Consider the following 22,444-nt stretch of genomic DNA (forward strand, 5'->3'; position numbering starts at 1 on the left):
GTCTGTGAAGCTTAATAAAGCAAAATGCAATACAAGTGCTCAATATAATGCTCTTGTTAGATTATTTGAGTATAATTAATTATTATAGTGTAAAAAATATAATTGAAGCGAAAGATTATAGTTAACTACTCTATTACATACTTCAAAGTTGCTAAGAAACTAGATCTTAAATGTTCTCACCACATGCAAAAATATGGGACACAATAGAGATGTTAACTAATGCTTTAACAGTAATCATATTGCAACATATAAATGCATCAAATTAATACATTATATATTAAACTTATACAATGTTATATATCAAATATATCTTAATACTAAAAACTTATATAATCCCCCCAAAGAAAAAATAGGTATTATTATACATTACACATTTGATATGATAATAATGCTTAGTGAAATCTTTTTTAAATTATATTTTTATATAATAATAATTTAATTATATTAAAATAATCTAACAAGACCATTAATTGAGCACCTATGTGCTCAGTATTATGTTGAGACCCATGAGATTCAGAACAAATAGGACACATAATACTGGCCTTCAGGCTGACTACACACAAACTGGGGAAACAAGACCCATACAGAAGGAGCAACAGCTAACTGCCCTGTCTGGGTTGGCCACGGAAGCACATCCAGAAGACTGGGAGGCAGGAGGACGTTTCTTCCTTGCTTCAGACTCTCTGGGAAGGCCACATCCTTCCATGACTACAGTTTCTGTTGGGCCACTTTTATGCTTCTCACTTGGTCTGGTAATACTGTATGTCTCTCTTGTTCCTTCCCTTCCAGGGGTAATAACAATTTCCTGCTATTGCTAGTCCTTGGTCACCTCACTTTTCCTCCTCTGTTCTCTTAATTCTGTCCCTTCCTCTATCAGTAGCTCCTATCTTAAATTCTCTTCATCTGTAACAGTGTGAGTGGATTTTGTCTCCTGCCAGGACCCTGACTGATGCAATGAAACCTAAGAAGTTGCAGGCAAGGGGTTGATTTGCTTCTTGGTAGAGATTCTAACATGTCAACCAGAACAAATACTTGTTTCATAGAGGAGAAGATGGTTGGCCTTCCCCAGTTGGAGGGGAGGAGGAGCTTTGAAAGACACAGAGAGGAAAAAGCAAGGGCTTGAAGTGAACAAGTTGGTGTTGTGCATAGACAAGTCTTATTCGTGCAGCTAATTTTTAGACTTTAAAAAGTTAAATAAATCCTTCCTAGAGGCTTATGCTTCCTGAACTGTCACTTGTTTAAAAAGAGAGCTACATCAAAGCCCCAGCCACCAGAATTCCCCAGAACCCAAAATTTACAGCCCTGCTGGGGGACACTACAGATCCTCAATCAGGAGAAGGACTGGAGGTAAGCACGGAATCCTTTCAGCTTTAATTACATCTGACATAATATTCTTTTTCAAGCTTTGCTAATTGAAATTAAAGAGCTGCCACAGTTGGACAGGGACAAAAAAAGAATCCATTTTTCAGCCATCTCTGATTTAAGGAAACCAGGGTCAATTTCACTCCCATGGCTACTTAGTCTTCCAATGGGTGACACAAAACAAAACACAGCGTTGAAGAGGTGAAGTGTTTTTGACTATAGCAAGAGCAATGTTATTCAGGAGTTCATAGGACAAAGGATAGTTAGCCTTGTGGCCACTATCTGTTGCTAAAATGATCCAGTAAGCCAGCTCCTCTCAGTGCCCCAAATTACTGAGATATCTACTACCATGGGCTGGAGGGGCTAGAAACAATCAAAGAAGACAGAAAAATGCCTGCTAAGGATCTTTGGCTAGGTAAATCTTTCTCCAAGTAGGGAGGGCGGCAAAGGGTGGTTTTATCACCCTAGGGGCCAGTTATTAGTAAAAGGATGCTGAAGAAAAAAGAATTTCTACAATGTGCTTAAGGATGTGCCAAGTGCTTTCAGAGAAATTGTCCTATTCCATTCCTACAGCAATGTGGTGACTCAGGTCTTAGGGAACAAAGTAGACTTTGAGCTAGGGGGCTGAAGTTTGTGCATGGTTTCACCAAAAAAATCTTATGTGCTTTTAGATCTCTGTGCCTCAGTTTCCTCAGATAAAACATGAAAACAACGGCCAATCCTCATAGCTGAATGATAATCAATTTAAGCAGATGGATTTCTTTGGATGGAAAGTTCAGCCTGTGTCAGGAAATAACAATTGTTAATGTGAAAAGAAATAAAAGTAGAAGAGAATGCAAATACTCAAGTAGTGACAATACCAACCATAAGAACAATGAGTAACTGAAATTTAAGAGCTTTTACCAAATATAGTTCTTGTGTGTGTGTGAGGTGGGTGGGTGTTTGGTTAACTCACAATTATAAATTCTCTTTGGAAATGGCATAAGAAATGAAAACCAATCATGTCTCTCTGTGTAAGTGCTGCATAATCAGAGAGGGTTTCCCTCATCATACTAAGAAATAGCACCCTTGTCACTCATTTCTTTAACCCTACTTTATGTTATATATTTACTAATTTATTTTCTGTTTCCCAACTAGAATATAGGCTGTAGGAGGGAAGAGATTGTGTCTATTTTGTTGGCTGTTGACTCCTGAATACCTATAACAGTGCCTGGTACATAGAAGGTACTCAGTATTTATTGAATGAATTTAATAATGATATGATATAAAACTCAGTGTTAGATATTTTTCCAATTATTTTTGTATATATACATAAAACATATAGCATAAAATATAACAAAATAACATAAATATATAACATAAAATTTACCATCTTAATTATTTTTAATTGTACAGCTCAGTGGTATTAAGTAAATCATAATTTTGTGCTACCTACACCATCGTCCATCTCCAAAAGTCTCTTAATCTTGTGAAACTGAAACTCTATACCCATTAAACAATAATTCCTCACTCCCTCTCCCTCTACCCCTGACCTATTCTACTTTCTGTCTCTATGATTTTGACTACTGTAAATAAAAATTCATATGAGTGGAATCATACATATTTTTTTTCTTTTTTGTGACTGGCTTAGTTCACATAGCATTATGTCCTCAAGTTTCATCCATGTTATAGCATATGTCAGAATTTCCTTTCTTTTAAAGGCTGAAATGTTAAATATTTTGATTCTCACAAAAGTTTTTGAATAGAGGTACCATGAAATATCTACATATTTCATCCTATCTTCTAAAAATGTGCATTATGAAAATGGTGGTAATATATGTAATCTCATTGCAAAACAAACTCAATGAAGAAATATTCACTTGCTTTAATATTAAATGTGGGATCAAAAGTACATGTGAATATCAACCTATGTTACAGAAGTGGACTATAGAAGATTCAGGTATAAAGCAGAAAAATTAGGTCACAAACAGTATTTTCTGCTCATAACAGTCTGAGGGGTAAGTGAAAATATTTTGTATTCTTATCATTTGATATGGTAAAGCCTGGCGTTGAGGAACCACTTTTACCTGGTGGATATCCACACTCAGATCTCTTATGTTAAAGAGTTCTCGGGCTTCCAGATCTCAGAAAATGACATTCCATTCATCCAAAGTGTCTTAAAATCCTAAAATAAGACAGATAGATTAAATAAGGTAGATTAACTATGTGTGTTTATCTCTGCTTACATCTGAGACCTTATTAAAATTATTGTAGAGGAATTTTTAAAAACATAAAAATGCACTATAGAAAGAGAATGAAAGAAGTAAGAAAGTTAAATGATTTTTGGAATTTAGAGGCAGATGACTAAATGAGATGACTCATTTAGCAAATAAAAGAGGCCACAGTCTAAAGTTAATTTAGAGGGTGATATGGATAAAGGGCTCTGGATTTAGGCACAGGTACTGGGTAAAATCAATGAGGAATAATTAACTTTCTTCCTAGTCCCTAGTCTCAATGCACAGAACACCAGCAGCAACATATCTCCTCCTCCAGGCAGGAGATCACAAGTGCATTCTCTGGATAAACTAAATGGCCCTAGGGATTAGATTTCCCCTCTAGCATTCTCTATCTGGTAACCCTAAACTGAAGTCCATTAGTTGGCAAGCCCTGCTCCCACTCCTAAATAAATTCCCCCCTGTTTAGAACGTCACATTTCAATAGGAGAGACAGGCAAGGATTTTTTTTTTTTTTCAGGAAAACCCCTAAAGGGAATAGAGGCACAAAAATAGACAAATAGAAAGCATGAACATGAAAGAAATAGAGATAAGGTGGGGAACAGAAAAACATTTTAAAAACAAACAGCCTCTAGTTTATATCTGTAGAGAAGATGTTATTATAAAAGGGAGCATTTGCAGAATATGAAAGTGTTCTTGGAGTTTAAAAATAAATAAAAAAATATGGTGTAGAGTTGGAATATAACATCAAGAAAATCACCCAGAAATTATAGCAAGAAGTGATGGAAAGCATGAAAGAGCAGATAAGAAACATAGGCTGTGTCTATCTAGAAGAGGTTGGCAATTAATGGTCCATGGGCCAAATATAGCCCATAGCACGTTTTTGTATGTCCTTTAATCTGAGAATGCTTTTTAAATTTGTAAAAGATTGTGTATGTGTGTGTATGTCTGTGTATCTATTATCTATCTATCTATCTATCTATCTATCTATCTATCTATCTATCTATCTATCGAGAGAAGAATATGTGACAGAGGATATATATGGTGCCCAAAGCCTAAAATATTTACTATCTGACCCTCTACAGAAAACATTTTCTGACCCCTGATCTCGAAGGCCAACTAGAATAGAACAAGAATTCTAGAAAAAAAGAATAGATAAAACAGAAAGAGGAACTTACCGAAGAAATTATACAGGGACAGTTCTCCAAACTGAAGGACTTGAGTCTCAGTTTGGAAAGGTACGTATTCAGAACAATAAAGAAGATGAGGCCTTTACCAAAGAACATCACTGAAATTCCAGAATATCAGGGAGAAAGAGAAGATCTGGAAAGTCTCCATAGAGGATAAAAAAACTGGTCACTTACAGAGAAGTGAGAGAAAAGACTCCTCAACAGCTACACTGATGCTAGAAGAAAAAAAGTAAGGTCTTACAGATCCTGACTTTTAACCTTGAACTCTGTATCTGGCCAAGTACTAAGAATTATTAATACTAACATATTTCACACATGAACAGACATAGAAAATTTACCTTCCAAGTGCCTTTGTTAGGGGGCAGTAGTTACAGATATGTTCTCCTAAAATAAGAGAAAGCAAACCAAGAAAGGAGATGGTCGGATCCAGGAAACAAAGATCCAATGCAGGAAACTGATAAAGGGAACTTTCAGAATGTTGACTGAGGGCAGGACTAGAGATTAACTGGTCTAGAGAGAACACAAAGGGGAAAGAGAACTCTAGGAAAAAAATAAGAGTGTGGTAGGTAGCTTCTAAAATGATTTTTAATGATCTTAGACTTCTGGTGGTCATGCCCTTGCAAAACTCTTTCCTCTTAGGATGGGCTGGACCTAGTAATGTGCTTCTAATAAAAAGAATATGGTAAAAGTGAGGGGATGTTACTTCCATTATGAGAGTATAAAAAGATTCTGGCTTCCATCTTAGTCTCCATCTCTTGCTCTGATGAAAGCCAGCTGCCATGTTGTGAGCTGCCCAGTGGAGAATGTCTGGCAAGAAACTGAGGAATGGTCCTTGACAAAGCCCAGAAGGAACTGAATCCTGCTAACAACCACTTGAATGAGTTTGGAAACAGATCATCTCCTAATTGAGCTTTGAGATAGTCATCAGTCCTGGCTGACATCTTAGTTGCAACCTTTTGAGTAATCCTGAGTCAAAAGACCCAACTAATTCAAGTCTGATTCCTTTCCCACAGAAATTTGAGATAATAAATTGCTTGTGTTAAGCCACAAAGTTTTGAGGCAATTTGTTACACAACCATAGATACTAATACAAGGGAATTGAATGCAAACCTAATATGCAGCATTTGAGGGAAAAGGTCAATCAATGATAAGTAAGCAGCAAACGTTGCATATAAATGAATAGCAAATAGAAATTATCAGAAAATCCCAAAGTTGCACTTGTACTTGAATCATAGTTCAATTTAAATGTAATCATAGTTTACTACTGGGCTTAAGAGTGAACAGTATTAACATAAGCACACTGTAGTAAATATTAAATATTTAATTAAAAATAGGAGTAACATAAGGTTTAATAAGAGAACTTAATTCTTATTTATCATAATATGAAGTATCTGGTTAATTTCTTTCTTTCTTTGTTTTTCTTTTTTAGAAAGGAGGGGAGGGGCACAGAGAGAGGGAGGGAGAGAATCATAAGCAGGCTCCATGCCCAGCACAGAGCCTGACATGGGGCTTGGTATCAAGACCCTGAGATCATGACCTGAGCCAAAATCAAGAGTTGGATTCTTAATCAACTGAGTCACCCAGGTATCCCTGGTTAATTTCTAACATTGCAAGTACAAAGTAACGTTAAATACATTATCTATAAAAATGGTAACTATCAGAAGAAACAGCTAAAAAATTGAACATAATAGGACAACCACCAAAATGCTTAGGGATAATAATTGACAACCATGAATTTTCTACCCAAGTAATTATTATTCAAAAAGCAAGGTGATATAAAGATATTTCCGACATACAAAGAGTAAGAGTTTATTTATCTTAGACTCTTGCCGAAAGAACAAATAAAATTGGTTCAAGAAGATAGATTCAACTTGAAGAGAGGAAGATGCAGGAAGCAGCAGTGAGTGAGCAAAAAATAGTCAAACATGTCGGTAAACTAAATAAATACTATTTAAACAAAACAAAAACAAAAACAAAAATCAACCAACCAACCGATAAACAAAAACACCTCATTTAGCTTTTAAAAAAAGGATGGTAAAACTAAAATGCCAAGAAGTCCTAACAGGCAAGATGGGTGGAAGAAGGTAGAAAGGCAGTTAAGGCATCTTAAGATCTTTGTTTTGATCAGGAAGAGGATAAAGATAATAATTATTTTTTCTTTATTTTTTTCTTCCTCTGTTTTTCTCTTTTCTTCCTTTGTATACAACCAAAGCACATAAATTCCCTCACATCTAGGTAGACCCATGTAATTGAGTGGCCTTGGAGTGCGTGAGGAACTGATTTATATATACCTCTTGAAAGCCTGGCCCCTAAAATACCCCACAGTGTCTTCCACACTCTTTTTTTTTTTTTTTTTTTTGTCAGCAGAGTGCAGAGTATCCAGGCCTGAGGATTCCCAAGGAATCTCAGGGGACATGGAGCCACCAGGTTGAAGAACAGGTATCTCAGAATCAGAACCTGGAGGAGAGATGCCCTATTACAAAAATCTGCATGAACTTTCCATTAGGCAGAAACAGTTGTACTGTTAAGCTGCTAGGATATTTTATAGTTTAGCTTGCCCTATTTTGACTAATTCAGAAGTTAGTACCTTCAAGTGAGCTGCTGCCCTGATAAAAAACTAAAGCATGTGGCAATGGCTTAGTGGTCAGGCAGTGAGTGGCAAGGATGCTGTTAACAATGACTAGAAAGATGAAACTCATGGTGTGTAGTGGTAAAACATGATAAAAACTGTCACTTGTGGCAACTTAGTAGTCATAAGTTCTCCTAAACCAGTAGCTCTAGAGGAAGAGTCTAGAAGACAGACTATTTGTAATGTGTTTTGATTTTTATTGGTTGCCTTTGCTAAGCTATTATTATAAAAAGGAGATGAACCCAGGAGAGAATCAGTTGATCTCTAAAGCAAAAATCAATGGGATAAAAAGAGTCCAGACATTTGCAAAGTCAAAGAGTTGAAAAAGCTCCACAGCTTCTAGATCCCAAACAGGAGAGAATACATGACAAAGGCCTGGTGAAACCTCTCAGTGCAACACAGATTGTGGCAAAGACCAGATTGAAGGTCTAATCTTCCCATTGGAGGTTCCAGATGGCCTTAAGCCAGTTGCCATTAAATTGAGAAAGATTGGCATGAGGACAAAAAAGAAAAAAAAAAAAAAAGAGGCAGGGTTGAAAATCATCTCTAGGAAAATCATCTCTAATGTTGATTGTAATTATTGGCTCATGCAAGTGACTGGGAAGCAAACAGACTAGAAAGCCTTTATTAGTTTTTAAAAGAATTTTACTGTTAAAGAAACCATGAGCCTAGATTAAAGAAGTCTTTATCTGCTTGAGACATAAAACACCCTTAGGTTTCCCAGCATAAGCAGAAAGCAGTGCCCTATAGACCAAGAGATTTCTTCCCATAAGGGTGTTTTATGCCAACCCATAAGATTCTAGCATTTGGGGCAGCCCAGGTGGCTCAGAGGTTTAGCGTCGACTTTGGCCCAGGGTGTGATCCTGGGGACCTGGGATTGAGTCTTACGTTGGGCTTGCTGCATGGAGCCTGCTTCTCCCTCTGTCTGTGTCTCTGCCTCTCTCTCTCTATGTGTCTCTCATGAATCAATCAATCAATCAATCAATCAATCAAATCTTTTTTAAAAAAGATTCTAGCATTTGTTAAGAATGAGCAACTGTAGCATACCTCTTTTTGTTCCTTTTCTGACAGGGAATATTTAATTACAGTTCTTGCCCCTGCTTCACTACAGTATATATAGTGCGTGACTAGAAGGTAGGGAGAGAAAATAAATTCTTTTAGTTCCTTGGTTGCCAGGCCAAGAAGAGTTACATCTGACCTGATAGAGAAATTTGTGTATGATCGAAAGATCCTGGACTTTGAACTAGAATGGTTATTGGATGGAAATTTGGGTTGTCCTCCTAGGGTAAGTATGTTCTCCAGGCAGGAAGAAGAAAAGAATTGATATTTGCTGTCCAGAGAATAGACTGTGAAAGAGACTGCTAGTGCTTATAAATATCCAGTTCTCTCCTTCCTGGACATTACTCTGCAATCCTTGCATCTAGATGAAACCATGTGATTGAGTTCTGGCCAACAGAACATAGGTAGAGGCAGTGGTAAATGTTTAACAACGGGCTCTCCATAAAACAGTATGTCCATAGGTACTTGAGTTTATTATAAATTTGCTGATATAAAGAATGTATAGCATATTATTTACCACTAATAATATAACAATTACATTATGCATAAAAATTATGCAATACTCTATTGTAATTTCCATACAGCCAAATGATTCTCTCAACGCTTTTGTTGATTTTTACTGAACCCTTGTATTGTAGCCAACCTATGGTTACAATTGATGAATGAATACACTTCCAACATGAATATTCGTTGATATTTTCTTTCACATTATTGAGTAAGTGAAATAATGAAGACATATGTCAGAATTGTTCATCAGTAATGTGGGTAACTTCTTGGCTGAGTCAGTTAATGGTTATCAAATACTAGAAGAATATTTCCTTGATATTTTGTGCTGTTCACAATGTAATGACTACAGATACAGCATGCTTTTAATTAATCTGGATTTTTAATACTTTCTTTATAACTTCTAAAAGTCTCTAGATAATCAACAAAATAGTATAAACCCTGATTTATAGTGTTTGCCAATTTCTATGATATAAATATCCCTACTATTGTCTATTTCAAACACCCAACATGATGGCATTGAACATGGAGTCAGGAAGAGATTAACCATTCTATAGTATTCTATAGCATTTCCCACTTAGAGATACAAAGGACATAAATAATCTCAAGCATAAATGATAGTAAAATGTAATAAGAAGTTTAATTTTTATTTGTTTATATAATTTCATTTTTAATAATGTGTTTAATAAACAACTTGCAAAATGCCAAAAAATTTAATAGGTAGCTCTTGAGAACTGTCATGAGCTGGCTCCAGCACACCACAGGGATGAGGTATGCCACTTACACACCAGACTTCTGAAATGTGCAGCATAACCTTTATATACCCTCTCTTCACTCATTGGCCAACTCAATGCAGAGGACCCAGTGAAGGACTCCAAGAATGCCTTAGGGGACAGCAGAACCTGGATCTTTGAGTCACTAAGGATATGCCTAAAAGTGTCTTCCTACTAAAAATATCTACCTTAAACATTATGTGAGCAAAATATAAGTGCTTGTTGTGTCAAGTGTCTGAAATTTGAGATTGTTTGTTATAACAAAACCTACTGCTAGAAAATCTTAAACATTAAAAATAAAATGAGTGATTTATATAATTATATAGTATTAAAAATAACTCAGATATAAAGGTCAATATGAGGAATAATAGCAATGTTATAATAACAGATTCAATGTCAAACCATCTTCAACATCATATCTAAAATGATTAATATTGCCTGCTCATCTTTGTTTTCATCCACTGGTGAGCTCTGTTCTCTCCCTGTATATAAAGCCTATATAAGGCTTTAAAGGTATCTCAAAAGCAATGTTTCTTTTTTTTTTTAAAGATTCATTTATTTATTCATGAGACACACACAGAGAGAGAGAGAGAGAGAGAGAGAGGCAGAGACACAGGCAGAGGGAGAAGCAGGCTCTTCGCAGGAGCCCAATGTGGGACTCGATCCCAGGTCCTGGGATCATGACCTGAGCCGAAGGCAGCTGCTCAACTGCTGAGCCACCCAGGTGTCCCAAAAGCAATGTTACTGATGTCAGAGCTTCACTTATAGTTTACCAATTTATTTGACAAATATTTGGGGTCAAAGACCAGAATCTCATGGTTGTAGGTAAATTATTGCTATTTGTCAGAAAGCATTAAAAAAACATCCTTCAGCTTTAACATAATACTTGAAAGATACTGTTTTAACTGTTAAGGCCACTAGATATTAAGGTCTGCATCTGTGTACAGAATCTTATCTGAACTAATTATCCCTAAAGCTAGAATCTGTGGTCTTTTCTCAGGGAATATTCTGACAACACTTAAACTAAGCACAAGGAATCAGTGGGAAACACACTCAAAAGATACTTAAACAGAAATTAAGAAATGTCCAACAATAAATCAAAGGAGTCTACCAGAAAACATAAATGCCTTGAAACACTATTTTCTCCCAGGCTGAAATGTTCTTTAAAAAATTTTAATGTAAATATCTAACCCCCAGGTTGAAGAGTTCTTTAAAATTTCAAATATAAACATCTGACTTGAAGTGTAAAACAATTCAGAAAGCACAGTAGGTAACAGTTTTGAAGGAAACACATTTCTACAGATGTCTTATCCCCACACCCGATGTTCACTAGGGACCTACCATGTGTGACTTAGGCGCCAAGCAGAAGCCATAGTGGTGAATAAGCTTTCGTGGAGGAAGTGGCATGGAATTGCTATATAAGAGTGGGGAAAAGGTCATCCTAAGCTTAACAAATGGCTTGAACAGAGTACACGGCATATTTGAAAAATGAGTAATGTACTAGGGGGTCAAATTGTATGAATGGCATACTAAGGATTTTGGACTAAACTTTGTATACAAGGAGGGAATCACTGTGGGGTTTTTGCTTGTGTTAGAAAGATAGTGCCCTGGCACTTTAAAGAACTAAAGGACAGATGGAGGATTGTAGGCCGACGACAACTGGGAGAATTTTGCACTAGTCTAGGTGAGAGACAGGGCTCTGACACAGGACTGTGGGAATGGAACAGAAGAGGCAAAAAAAAAAAAAAAAAGAGGCAGCCATGAAGCTTGGGGGAAATACACCACAGGACTTGCTGACTGACTGAGAGTGCATGTGTTGGGGGCCATGAGGACAGAGCTGCACTCTCATGTCTGGAGTCTGTGGGGGACTGGTCAATGGGGGCAATTTTACTCAAGATGGCAAAGGTGAGGTGTGGAGACATGCACTCAGTTTTGGAGACACTGAGCTGGAGAGGTCATTGGGAAGATCCAGATGGAAACAGGACACTCAGGGAAATAGGAAATAGGATACAGGACAGCACGGGTGGCTCAACAGTTTAGCTCCATGTTCAGCCTAGGGTGTGGTCCTGGAGACCTGAGATCGAGTCCCACATTGGGCTCCCTGCATGGCGCCTGCTTCTCCCTTTGCCTGTGTCTCTGCCTCTCTCTCTCTCTCTCTCTCTCTCATGAATAAATAAAAAAAAAAAAAAAAGGAAATAGGATACTTAACTTTCCATTTTGAGGATAAGTCAATTTTAATACACATTTTGTTGAGTCTCTGCCAAGAGAAGAACCTGGGTCTTAGCCACATCAAGTACATGGTTCAGGAAGTTCCCTAATAAAAGCAGCCTTTGGTTTCACTGGAACCTTACCCAAAGAGGGGACTTAGTAGGAGAATTAAATGGATTCAAATCTGCCAGATTAGCTAAGACTTTTTAAAATTGTACCACTCCATGGTAATGTAAGATTGAATAAATAGATGTACTCATGTAGTACTGTTGGAAGTAAACTGGAATAACTCTTTGGAAAGTAACTTGGAAATCTATATTGAGAGCCTTAAAAATGATTATACTCTTTTTTTTAAGGTTTTTATTTATTTATTCATGAGAGACACAGAGAGAGAGAGAGAGGCCAAGACACAGGCAGAGGGGAAGCAGGCTCCATGCAGGGAGCCCGATGCAGGACTCGAACCCGGGAATCCGGGATCACATCCTGAACCAAAGGCAGACACTCAACTGCTCAGCCCTCCAGGCATCCCTGATTATACTCTTTAAATCAGTAATTCCTCAGGCTATTCCAAAGGAAATAGTTAGTTATTTATTTATTTATTTATTTATTTATTTATTTTCCCTAATTAAAAAAAAGCTTTCTGTGCAAAGATGTTCATCACAATAGTGTTTGTGTGATTAGTTTGAGAATTAGCTTAGATACTCAGCTAGAATGTAATGGTTCAGTAAATTATGACAAATATGTTAGATGGAATATTAAACAGCCATTAAAAATGTTTGAAAGAAGTTTGTTACTTATGTGATAATATTAAATGAGAAAAAATGATATTTGGTATCATCACAACTGTAAAAATAAAACCAAAAGCCCATGAGTAGAAAATCAACAATGTCTAGAAGAAAATACCATAATTTTAATAGTGGCTGTTTTCAGGCACTAGAAACTGGTTTTCCCTTATTTGATCCATTCTTTTGCATTTCCCAAATTTTCTATCATAAGCATTTAATGACTATTTAATCAGGAAAATAAGCTCGAACCAGCAAATACAGAATGAAGACCAATAAGGACTTTGAAATTGAAAAGCCTCAGAGAGGGCTCAGAGACTGTACTCTAGCACTTTGTCCTGAATCTGTAGAGACATTGAGGGGAGTAGGGTCTCTGAACAAATGCCCAGATGCTAAGACACCCCTGGAGTTATTTCTTCCACTGGTATTTTCTCCTATTCACTGACTGCTTTGGGAAAGGTTAGGCCACCTAGCAAGAGACTTTCTGGACATCTTTCCTCAGGGCTACTAACTGCTCCCCAGAACTCACAGTTTCTGGGAAGTGGGTCTTTTCTCCCCATCTAGCAGCAGCTTCTCAGACTCAGGGAGCTGAGAGAAGGTGGAGGAAGGTGGCAGGAAGTATGCGATTGCTCTGAGACACACCACAAGCCCATAAAGTCTGAAAGGTTAAGCAAAGACTGAGGCATGAAGAGTGAAAATTCTCTATTCAACAATAATTTCCCTCCTCTCTCAACTCTTCTTAAAATGGAAAGAAAGGGTGCAAGATGACATTAGGCCCTTTAAAATATGCAAAATTAGGAGCTGGTGCAGACCTCATTAACACCCGCCTCCAACATCATTAAGATGTTTCCAAGAAAATTAATTGAGAGACTCATTAAAAATAAATTAAGAAAAATGTGTTGCAGAGCGCCTGCACTCAGCTCATAAATCACAGCTCAGAGCTCCGGCCCGCTGCTCCGGCAATTAACTCCAACCTATTTGTTTTATCCTGACTGTGAAAATTAGAAAGCAGACGTGGAGATTAGATTAGGGACGTCTGTCAAGCGGAACTTGAAGTGAATATTTTAGGATACAAAATGGAAACCAGGAAAACAAAGAAAGCAGAGATTTCATTCTGAGGAGCTTGTCTTTGAAAAGTGACAGGCAGATGAAGGGTGTTGGAGGGAGAGCGTAGGGAAGGAATACATAGGCTGGGGAGGCAGGAAGGGCGGGGGCGACAAAATAAGAGACATTTGAACTGTTCCGGCCAGGAATAGCACAATGCATTTGCATTAGAAATATAAACAGATCTACATCTCCGTGAAGATGGCATCGAGACATAAAATAGATGTTTCTGATGATACTTGCATGTATCATATTTTAATGTTTAGACATACAGCCGTTTGGCCTAATCACTCAAAAACAGTTATTGGTTTCCTGCAGTATGTTATGTATCAGTGATGACTACCTGTTCCTTTATGTGATGTGAAATATGTCAATCCCTTCTGTGTATCTCTTAACAACACAACCAACAGTGACTGAGTAGCAGGCACTCTGCTGGCCTCATTCACCTGTGTGATCCCCTGGAACCTGAGTATCTCCAAAAAGGAGAATCATTTTATAAGATGTGGACACTGAGACTCAAAGGAAATGGATGGGAGTTGCTTGGCCAGTTGCATAGGAGTTGCTTGGCCAGTAAATGGCAGAGTTGGGATTGCAATCCTGATGTTTTGATCTAAGAACACTGCAGCTCTCAGTGACACAGCTTCTATTAATTCAAAAGTATATATTGGGTCACTGTGTTTTTCAGACCCCAAACTAGAAAGCCTTTTTGTTCTTCTCTTCCATTCTCCTTTATATTCTACTTCTGCAAATATATATTGCAGACCCACAATGTGTCATGCACAGTACCAGGTCTGGAAGGATATAATGGTGGCCTTGTTGAGTTTAGAAGGATAGGCACTGGATAAATCCCGGTAAATGTGTGAGCTGTTGTAAAGGACATGATCAGAACACTATGCAAAAGGAGGCAGAGACTGTGTCCATCATTCGGGTCATTTATTAAATGCTTACTATATACCAGCAGTGAGGACACAGACATTGGACTACTGGCTCTCCTGCTTACTAGTTAGCAAGACCTTGGGTAAATTACTTAACCTCTCACTTTCCACATCTGTAGTATGGGGATAATACTAGTACTTACCTCAGAGGTATTTGGAGGATGAAAGGAGAAAATCCATTAGAAGCCTTTAGCAAAGTGCTTGTTCAGAGTAAGCAGTGAGTAAATGTCAGCCATTATTATTTAGAGGTGACATTTAAGGTGGCTCTTAAAGGAGGAGTAGGAATTTAATCAAAACTTCATTTCTGGGGACAGATGCAGCCTGAGGGGTAGTATTTAAAGTTATTTGGATCTTTCAAATAGAAGAGGTAGTGAGTCATCTTGAGTGGATAATGAGATGCAGGCCAGCCTACAATGACACACAGCCTCCCTGAGCCAAGGGTCTGGCTACCTGGGCTATGAGTGGGAGTGGCATGCAGCAAGGCAAGGAACAGGTAGCACTTAACTTCCTTTCCTCCAGAGCATCTCAGAGGCACTAGGGGAAAACCCCATGTACAAAGGAGAAGCATTCAGGTTGAGGAGGTGTATCACATCACAGGATTTTCACATCTCCTTCTTACCTTGCCTAGGATATAGTTATGGATCCTTTTGTAGCCTTTGAAAATTCAGTGGTAGTGAAGTGGATTGTAGTCTTTTTTTCACTTTGTTTTAACCTAATTTTCAAAAGACTGGGTGGAAGTCTTAACTACAGATCTGTTGGCCTATACTTATTTTTAGGACTGTAAAAACCCAGAAGATGCCCATATCCAAGCTGAAACTCAGCTGGATATTCCCATTTGGCCCTAACAGTTGTTTGCTATTGGTGGTCCTTATAACTAGTCAGTGATTGGGCTTTAAGGAGTTATTCAGTATTTTGAATATCACTCTTACTAATAAGGCTGAACCAAGGCAAAGTTTGAAATATTTGAAGTTTGAGAATAAAATACTTCCTCATTAGTAAGTCACTAGCCCAAATCATAAGTAGGGGCCAACAGACCTGTAGTTAAGGACCTGTAAGCAGGACCTGATGAATATCCTGGACAGAAAAGGAAAGAGTAAACCTACAAAAAACATGCCAAGAGAGGGCTTCCAGATGGCCAGAAGGCAGTAGGAAAACCATTAGAGAGAGGATGGGGTTACAGAAGTTACCTCTTAAAGCTTCAAAGCTTATTTTGGAAGGCATATAATATACGAAGAAAAACATACTGGAAAATTTTTAGCTAATATTCTAAATTTCCTTTAAAAAAGTTTCTATCTCTACCTTAAAGCTTAGAAATCTGTTGAAGGGGAAATACCTGGGAAGGGTAACATTGTAGTTCTTACCAGACAGGATGAATTTCATACCCTTCCAGATGACAGACTTTGACAGTGGAAAGGAAATAAGTGCACATGGCTCTGACAGCAGAGGATGGGGTGCTGAAGTCTCCAAAGCTGTGAAAATAAAGCCAATAATTTGCCAAGGGCTGGGCTGCTGATGGCAACATGTGGAAAGGATCATCTTCAACTCTCTCCTCCACTTGGCCCCATAACCAAAGAGGTGCCACTTTCTGTGGCTTCTATGTCCTTCATATCTTGTACATCCATCTCTTGCCCCCATCCTCTTCTGAAAAAGGTTGGTTCTGTCTTGCCTGGGCTCTTACAGAGGTCTCCTACTGAGTCTCCTCTCCTCACTGCACTGACAGACTTGTCCTACAGCATAGGTGTAATCACATTACTCCTCTGCCCCAAGCCTTTGATATCTACAGGATAAAGTTCAAGTTTCTCAATTTGGCCAACTTGAATGTGGCTGCAAATGATCTTTTCCCATGTAATTCTCACCAATTCCTCCTTTCTAATTACATATTTTTGACTCTTGCCCAACCAGATTGCTCACTACTGCCCAAGCACACACTGTATATTTCCCATGCCTTTACCCCTCCATCACTTCAGACATACCTACCTCAATTTATCTCTGCCTAGCAAATTTTAACCTCTTCTTCAAAGCCCACTCCAAATGCTCATTTCAATAAAGCTTTATGACTGCCTACTTCCTCCCTCAGAGAGAAGTAATTTGCTTTTAGAGTTTGCACAGTGCCTGCCAATACTTATTGAATGACTGAATAAACTTTCTCACAGCAATTATCACAATGTCTGTTACACCTCAGTTGGTTGCAATACGTGTGCTTGTCTGTCACCTCACTAGATTCCAAGCTCCCAAAAGATATGAACCATGCCTTATTTGTGTCTCCCACAGAACCTGTACCTTGCACATAGCAAAGGCTCCTTAAATTTTGTTACACTTTACATATAATGAAATTTGAGTGCTTTGACACATTATATCATGTGTTCTGGGTTACTTGTGTAAATAAGCACATAGTTCTGCTTTTGATAATGGGGAATTAATGGCACTTGTAGATTAATTTTCTCGTGACTCACAGGGGCAGAGCTTAAGGCCATTTCCCCAATTTCTGGTTCAGTGCTCTTTGATCTATCATACTTTATCCACATATCAGCACTCCTCAGAGAACTAGAGCACTTCACAGTTGTTACTTCTGTAACTACCTAGAAGAAGGTGGCCTGCTGGAGAAGAAATGTTCCAGCAGGATAAACCATGCACCCTTCAGCATGCATCAAATGATGCACAGATGATAAATCAGTGCTGATGATGCACAAAACACCTTGTTTTCACTTACCATCTGTGATCAAGCTTACCACCGTGGGTCAACTTTCATCTCAGGACAGTGGGGAATTTTAGAAGTTGATAGCCCCTCACAAAATCCTAGAAACTCTTATTTAGACATAATCCTCTTTGCATAGCCCATAAATAATAGGTGAATAGTCATATTTCAAGAAATAAGGCTGGATTACAGATGAACAAATCACCACACTTGTTCTTATACCTGAAGATACATGTGCATATGTGAATGTGCATATACACACTCACACACCAGGAGTAGAAGTCTTCAGGAGCCAAAGTGTCTCTGTGCTACCAATAACAACTCTCTGAGATGCCCCACCCAATTTCTTCCCATCAGTGCTGTATTTCTGCAGCAGGAGACTACACCCTATGCTATGAATCCTTCCTCTCTGACAAACTACATATTTTTATGCTTTATTATCCAACTGGGCAGGTGCAGGCTTTGTGAGCACTGTCTGAATATTCCTCTGGGAATACTTTGGTTACAAGATTATTCTGGGCTATGGCTATCTTTTGATACCTCTTAGGTATTATCTAGTGTTTCCTGCAACAATAATTAGAGCAATTAGCATGGCCAGTGGCTTTGGACTGATTTATTCTCTTAAGCTTATATGCAGGTAAGAAAGATTTAACTGCTCTGGTTCTGTCAAGGTCCAAATGATGCCTAGGTTTCCACTGCTTAGTCAAGCATTTCTGGGGTTAATTTTCATTAAAATGACCCTGACACTAATGACAAGTGACTGCTTCTGCCCCCATTTGCAATTTTATAATAATGTCCTTTTGTTTGCTTCTCACTAAAGGATACAGAGACATTGCCGAAAGCCTCCATTTGTCCCCATTACATATCATTCTTAATTTTAATTTCAGAATTGTTTCTTTAAAAGAACCTTATCTCTCTTTTAGAGTACAAAATATTTGAGGACAGAAACTGTTTTTTAAATAACTAGTACAATATGCAGTTGAAATGACAAAACAAACAAGCAAACAAATAGCTCTATATTTGAACTAACCATATTCTAAGAATTCATAAAGAAACATTCAGGTTTGAATCTTGCTACAACATATCATGAGAGACCTTTTGTGAGTTCCTGAACTCTCTGATCTACATCAGCAAAAATAGGGGTATAAGGCTCACCTCAAAAGGCTTTAGTGAAGATGAGATGAAAAAAATTTTTGTGAAAGCATCAAGCAGTGATCAGATGTTGGATGCACCCGAGCATATTAACGTATTACCAGTGGCCAAGCTAATCAAAAAATCCACCTTAAATGCCCATGAAAATCTAAGTAAAACAAGAAAAATTTAATATATTTCTTTTATGTCCCCTATCTCGGTTTTATTTGTATTAAAAAGAAAAAAATCCTTAAAAATTTAGTGTTTTTCAGAATTATAAAGACTACTTAGCCTAACTTTCTCATTTTCTGGGCAAAGAAATTGAGATCCGGAAAATTTAACTTCAAAGGTATATGATTAGTAATTAGCATAGACTGATTTTTCTTATGTCCTGCACACATGATAGTTTGCACTGTTGTTCTGAAAGATGTATTAAAGAACTGATCCTTCCTCTTGACTCTAGAGTGAGGATGACTGATGACAGCAATTCAGCTTGAATAAGTTAAATATATATACAAAACTTTTTGTTATGCTTTCAATGATTAAAGAAACATATTCTAGAAAATTTGGAAGAAGGCTGTAGCAACAAAAGTTAAAATTACATACAGTCCTATCACTCAGTGACAAATATTTTTAACATTTTAATTGTTTAATTAATTTGGAACTGTTCTATATATTTTTTATACTTGAGTTTTGTTTTCATTTGACATTATTCTACAGACATTACCCCTACATCATTAAATGGTCTTTGAAAAAATAATTTCAAAGAGTTGAATAACATTCCTCCATGTGGATTTATCATGGCTCAGGATGCAGAATCACATGCCCTTAAGAGTTAGACAAATTTGGGATGGAATTCCAGTCCCACCCTTTAACAGCTGAGTGATGTAAAACCAGCCACTCAACCTCATTAAGCCTCCATTCTCACATCCGCAAAATATTGATAATACTCATCTCATGGGATTTCTATCAAGGTTAAATGGTGTAGAGTGTATATATATATATATATATATATATATATATATACATACTTAGCAGTGTGCCTGCACACAATAAGCATTCAATAAACGGTAGCTATTTATTATTGTTATTATTTTATCACACTCTTATTATTGGACATTTAGGTTGTTTCCAGTTATAAGTAAATACTGGGGGAAATATCCTCCTGAGGTTGGCAGTGTAATAGTGTAATCTACTTGAAATGTACATCTGTTCTAGTGATTCCCTTATTTAAAGATTTCTCATAGTTTCCCATCAAAGATTTTCAAATTTTCAACAGTGGAACCCTTCTTTTAAATATCTTAAGTAAAACTTCCCAGGGAACTTAGGTTGTGAAAGGCTAGGGTTCAGAGCTTGGACCAATTCCCAGCCCCATTCCTGTCCTTATTGACAAAGTCCCCTAAAACTTCTTTGAGAAACACTAGAAACACTAGAGCCACTAGCCACTAGAGCCACTTTGAGAAACACTAGAAACACTAGAGCCACTCTGAACACACTAGTAGTACTTTTAACATACAGAGTAACATTAAAAGTAGGCCCCAGAACATGGTATATGATATTTCCAAATTGTCCATTCCCAAAAGACCCTGAAGTAGTTTCTTTTCCTACCACTTGGCTTATGTTGTTGCTTCTTTCCAGTATGTCCTGACTTCCCATCTTCCCAAGTCTAATTCATACAACCAATTCAACATTATGGACCACTTCCTCCAGGAAGTCTTTTCTGTGCCAGACTGGTGAGATCCTCCTCTTCCTTATTTTCATGATACCCAGTCAAATTATCTGTCACTGTGGGTACCACATCCTCATGATGCTTTGGACTGGGAGCACTTAGAGGGCAGAGACTGTCTTATGGATAGCATAGTGTCTGGCACTGGTAGATGCTCACTAAAAATATTTGTTAAATATAAAGAAACCCCTCATGAATGAATTTTGTGGTGCCTCTCTATTTCCTTAGAAGGATTTTGTAGAAACAGGATTACTGGATGAAAAAGGATAAATATTTCCAGCCTACTTGATGCTCTTTTAGTAAGATTAAAAAAAAAAAAGATAGAAGGCCTTCATTTGAAACATGACTGTCTCCTGTGTCCATTAAGTGTTTGCTCTTTGTGTCTCAGGTGATGGGAGGGGGGGAGGAGGTACAGCACAAAAGCCAATTTTTGAACCACAAAAATTGGTTTTGGGGATACCTGATTTGGTTGAGGCAGGCAGAGGTATCAGCAGTTGGAGTGACTGGTATAGAGTGGGGTCCTAAATATAATGTCCGAAAGCAGATGTTTATCAGATAGTTGGAGATACAATGCTAAAGTATGGCAACTTTCATCACTTGTCATCCTTGTGCTTTCTCTGAGTCTATTTTCTCATATGTAAATAAGTTATATGATATTTCTTAGGGAGTCATTGGTGATTAAATTGAATCAAACAGGCAGATGATACACCTAAAATTCTAATACATACATTTGTGTGTTTTTATTGTCTGTTAATGAGATGGATAAAGAGGAGTTGGATAATCTGGGCTACATTGGAAGACAGAGTTCCAAGTTTAGAAAACGTTTAACTGATCTCTCTCTTGGGCTTCGCTTTTCATAGAATCCTATAATGCTCATGTGCAAACTATTAGGACATAACTAGATCATTCTATGCTATCATAGGGAAGATAGAGAAACCATAACTAGAAAAATCTTAAATTTTAAGAGGAAGTTGAATAAATTGAAATGGCCAAGACACCTTAAAATATTACATATCTCTGTTCTCTGTGTTCAATTCTATGCCTTCAATTACTTACGTGTTCATGAGTTCAAAAATCTGGATCTGTAGCCAGATTGTTCTCTTGAGTTTCGGACTCATATATCCAATTACCCAGATGGTGTGCTCATGAACTCAGAATACTCAAAGCTGAATCCATCACATCCTCTCTGCATATGTTACCAGACTTGTTCTTCTTCCTATCTTCCTGTCTCTCACTACGTATACTTATCCTAAGCCAAAAATTTGGGAGTCATCATCTAATTCGTCACCAAATCCTGTTGTTCTAATGCCTAAATATTTCTCACACTCATCCTTTTCTCTCCATTAACACTGTCATTATTTTGGATCAGTCCCTCATTACTTCTTGCCTGGATTACTGCAGTAATCTCCTAACTGGTCTTCCTGATTCTAGTCTTGCTCTCTCCATTCCATCACTCATATCCCTGTGATGACCATATAATCAATCTGGATGAAAAGGAGCTGTAAACGGCAATAGATATCAATGTCTTCAAATCATGTTCTTTAAAAAATATGATGTCATAGGTTAAGACATAATCAGTTAAACATAGTTCTCCTGGAGACAGGTTGACTGCTCAGCACAAGAATCAAATGAAATATAACAATGAAAGATATATCAGTTCACTTGAAATAATACTCATGGAGGACTGACATTTATTAGATTGTGCGGAGATGATGTGGAGGTTAGTAATGCTGGAAGGGCATGGTGGATTAAGATGAACTTCTCCAGCATTCCGAGGGCCACCTGGTCTTTGTGAACCTGTCAGAGAAAGACTCATTTACTAAAATCTATTCTAGCTTGATAATTCCAGGAGCCAAAGTTCCAAGCAACAGGGACAAACTTCTACCATCTAAATGATAAATACATTGTTAAAGTGATTAGCAAGGGGCTTCCTCAAACTTCATGACTACAATGAACCCCCAAATACTAGGGGCTTTAAACAAAGGTGTGTTACTGGTACTTTTTTTAAAAAAGATTTTATTTATTTAGTCATGAGAGACACAGAGAGAGGCAGAGACATAGGCAGAAGGAGAAGCAGGCTCCCTGTAGGGAGCCTGATGCAAAACTCGATCCCAGGACCCCTGACCACGACCG

General features: G+C 37.6%; 1 long non-coding RNA gene across 3 annotated transcripts in view; it reads right to left on the reverse strand.

Moving 5' to 3' along the window:
- LOC111096043 overlaps positions 1 to 22,444 on the reverse strand; it is a 127,042-nt gene that overhangs the window by 37,662 nt on the left and 66,936 nt on the right. For all 3 annotated transcript variants that reach the window (XR_005360118.1, XR_005360119.1, XR_005360120.1), the window contains 2 exons: positions 16,121 to 16,228; positions 3,429 to 3,526 (listed from right to left, as the gene is read on the reverse strand). This is a non-coding gene — a long non-coding RNA (uncharacterized LOC111096043). The remainder of the gene's footprint in view (positions 1 to 3,428; positions 3,527 to 16,120; positions 16,229 to 22,444) is intronic.

This window comes from Canis lupus, chromosome 5 (genome assembly GCF_011100685.1).
Source record: "Canis lupus familiaris isolate Mischka breed German Shepherd chromosome 5, alternate assembly UU_Cfam_GSD_1.0, whole genome shotgun sequence".
Lineage (NCBI taxonomy): Eukaryota > Metazoa > Chordata > Mammalia > Carnivora > Canidae > Canis > Canis lupus.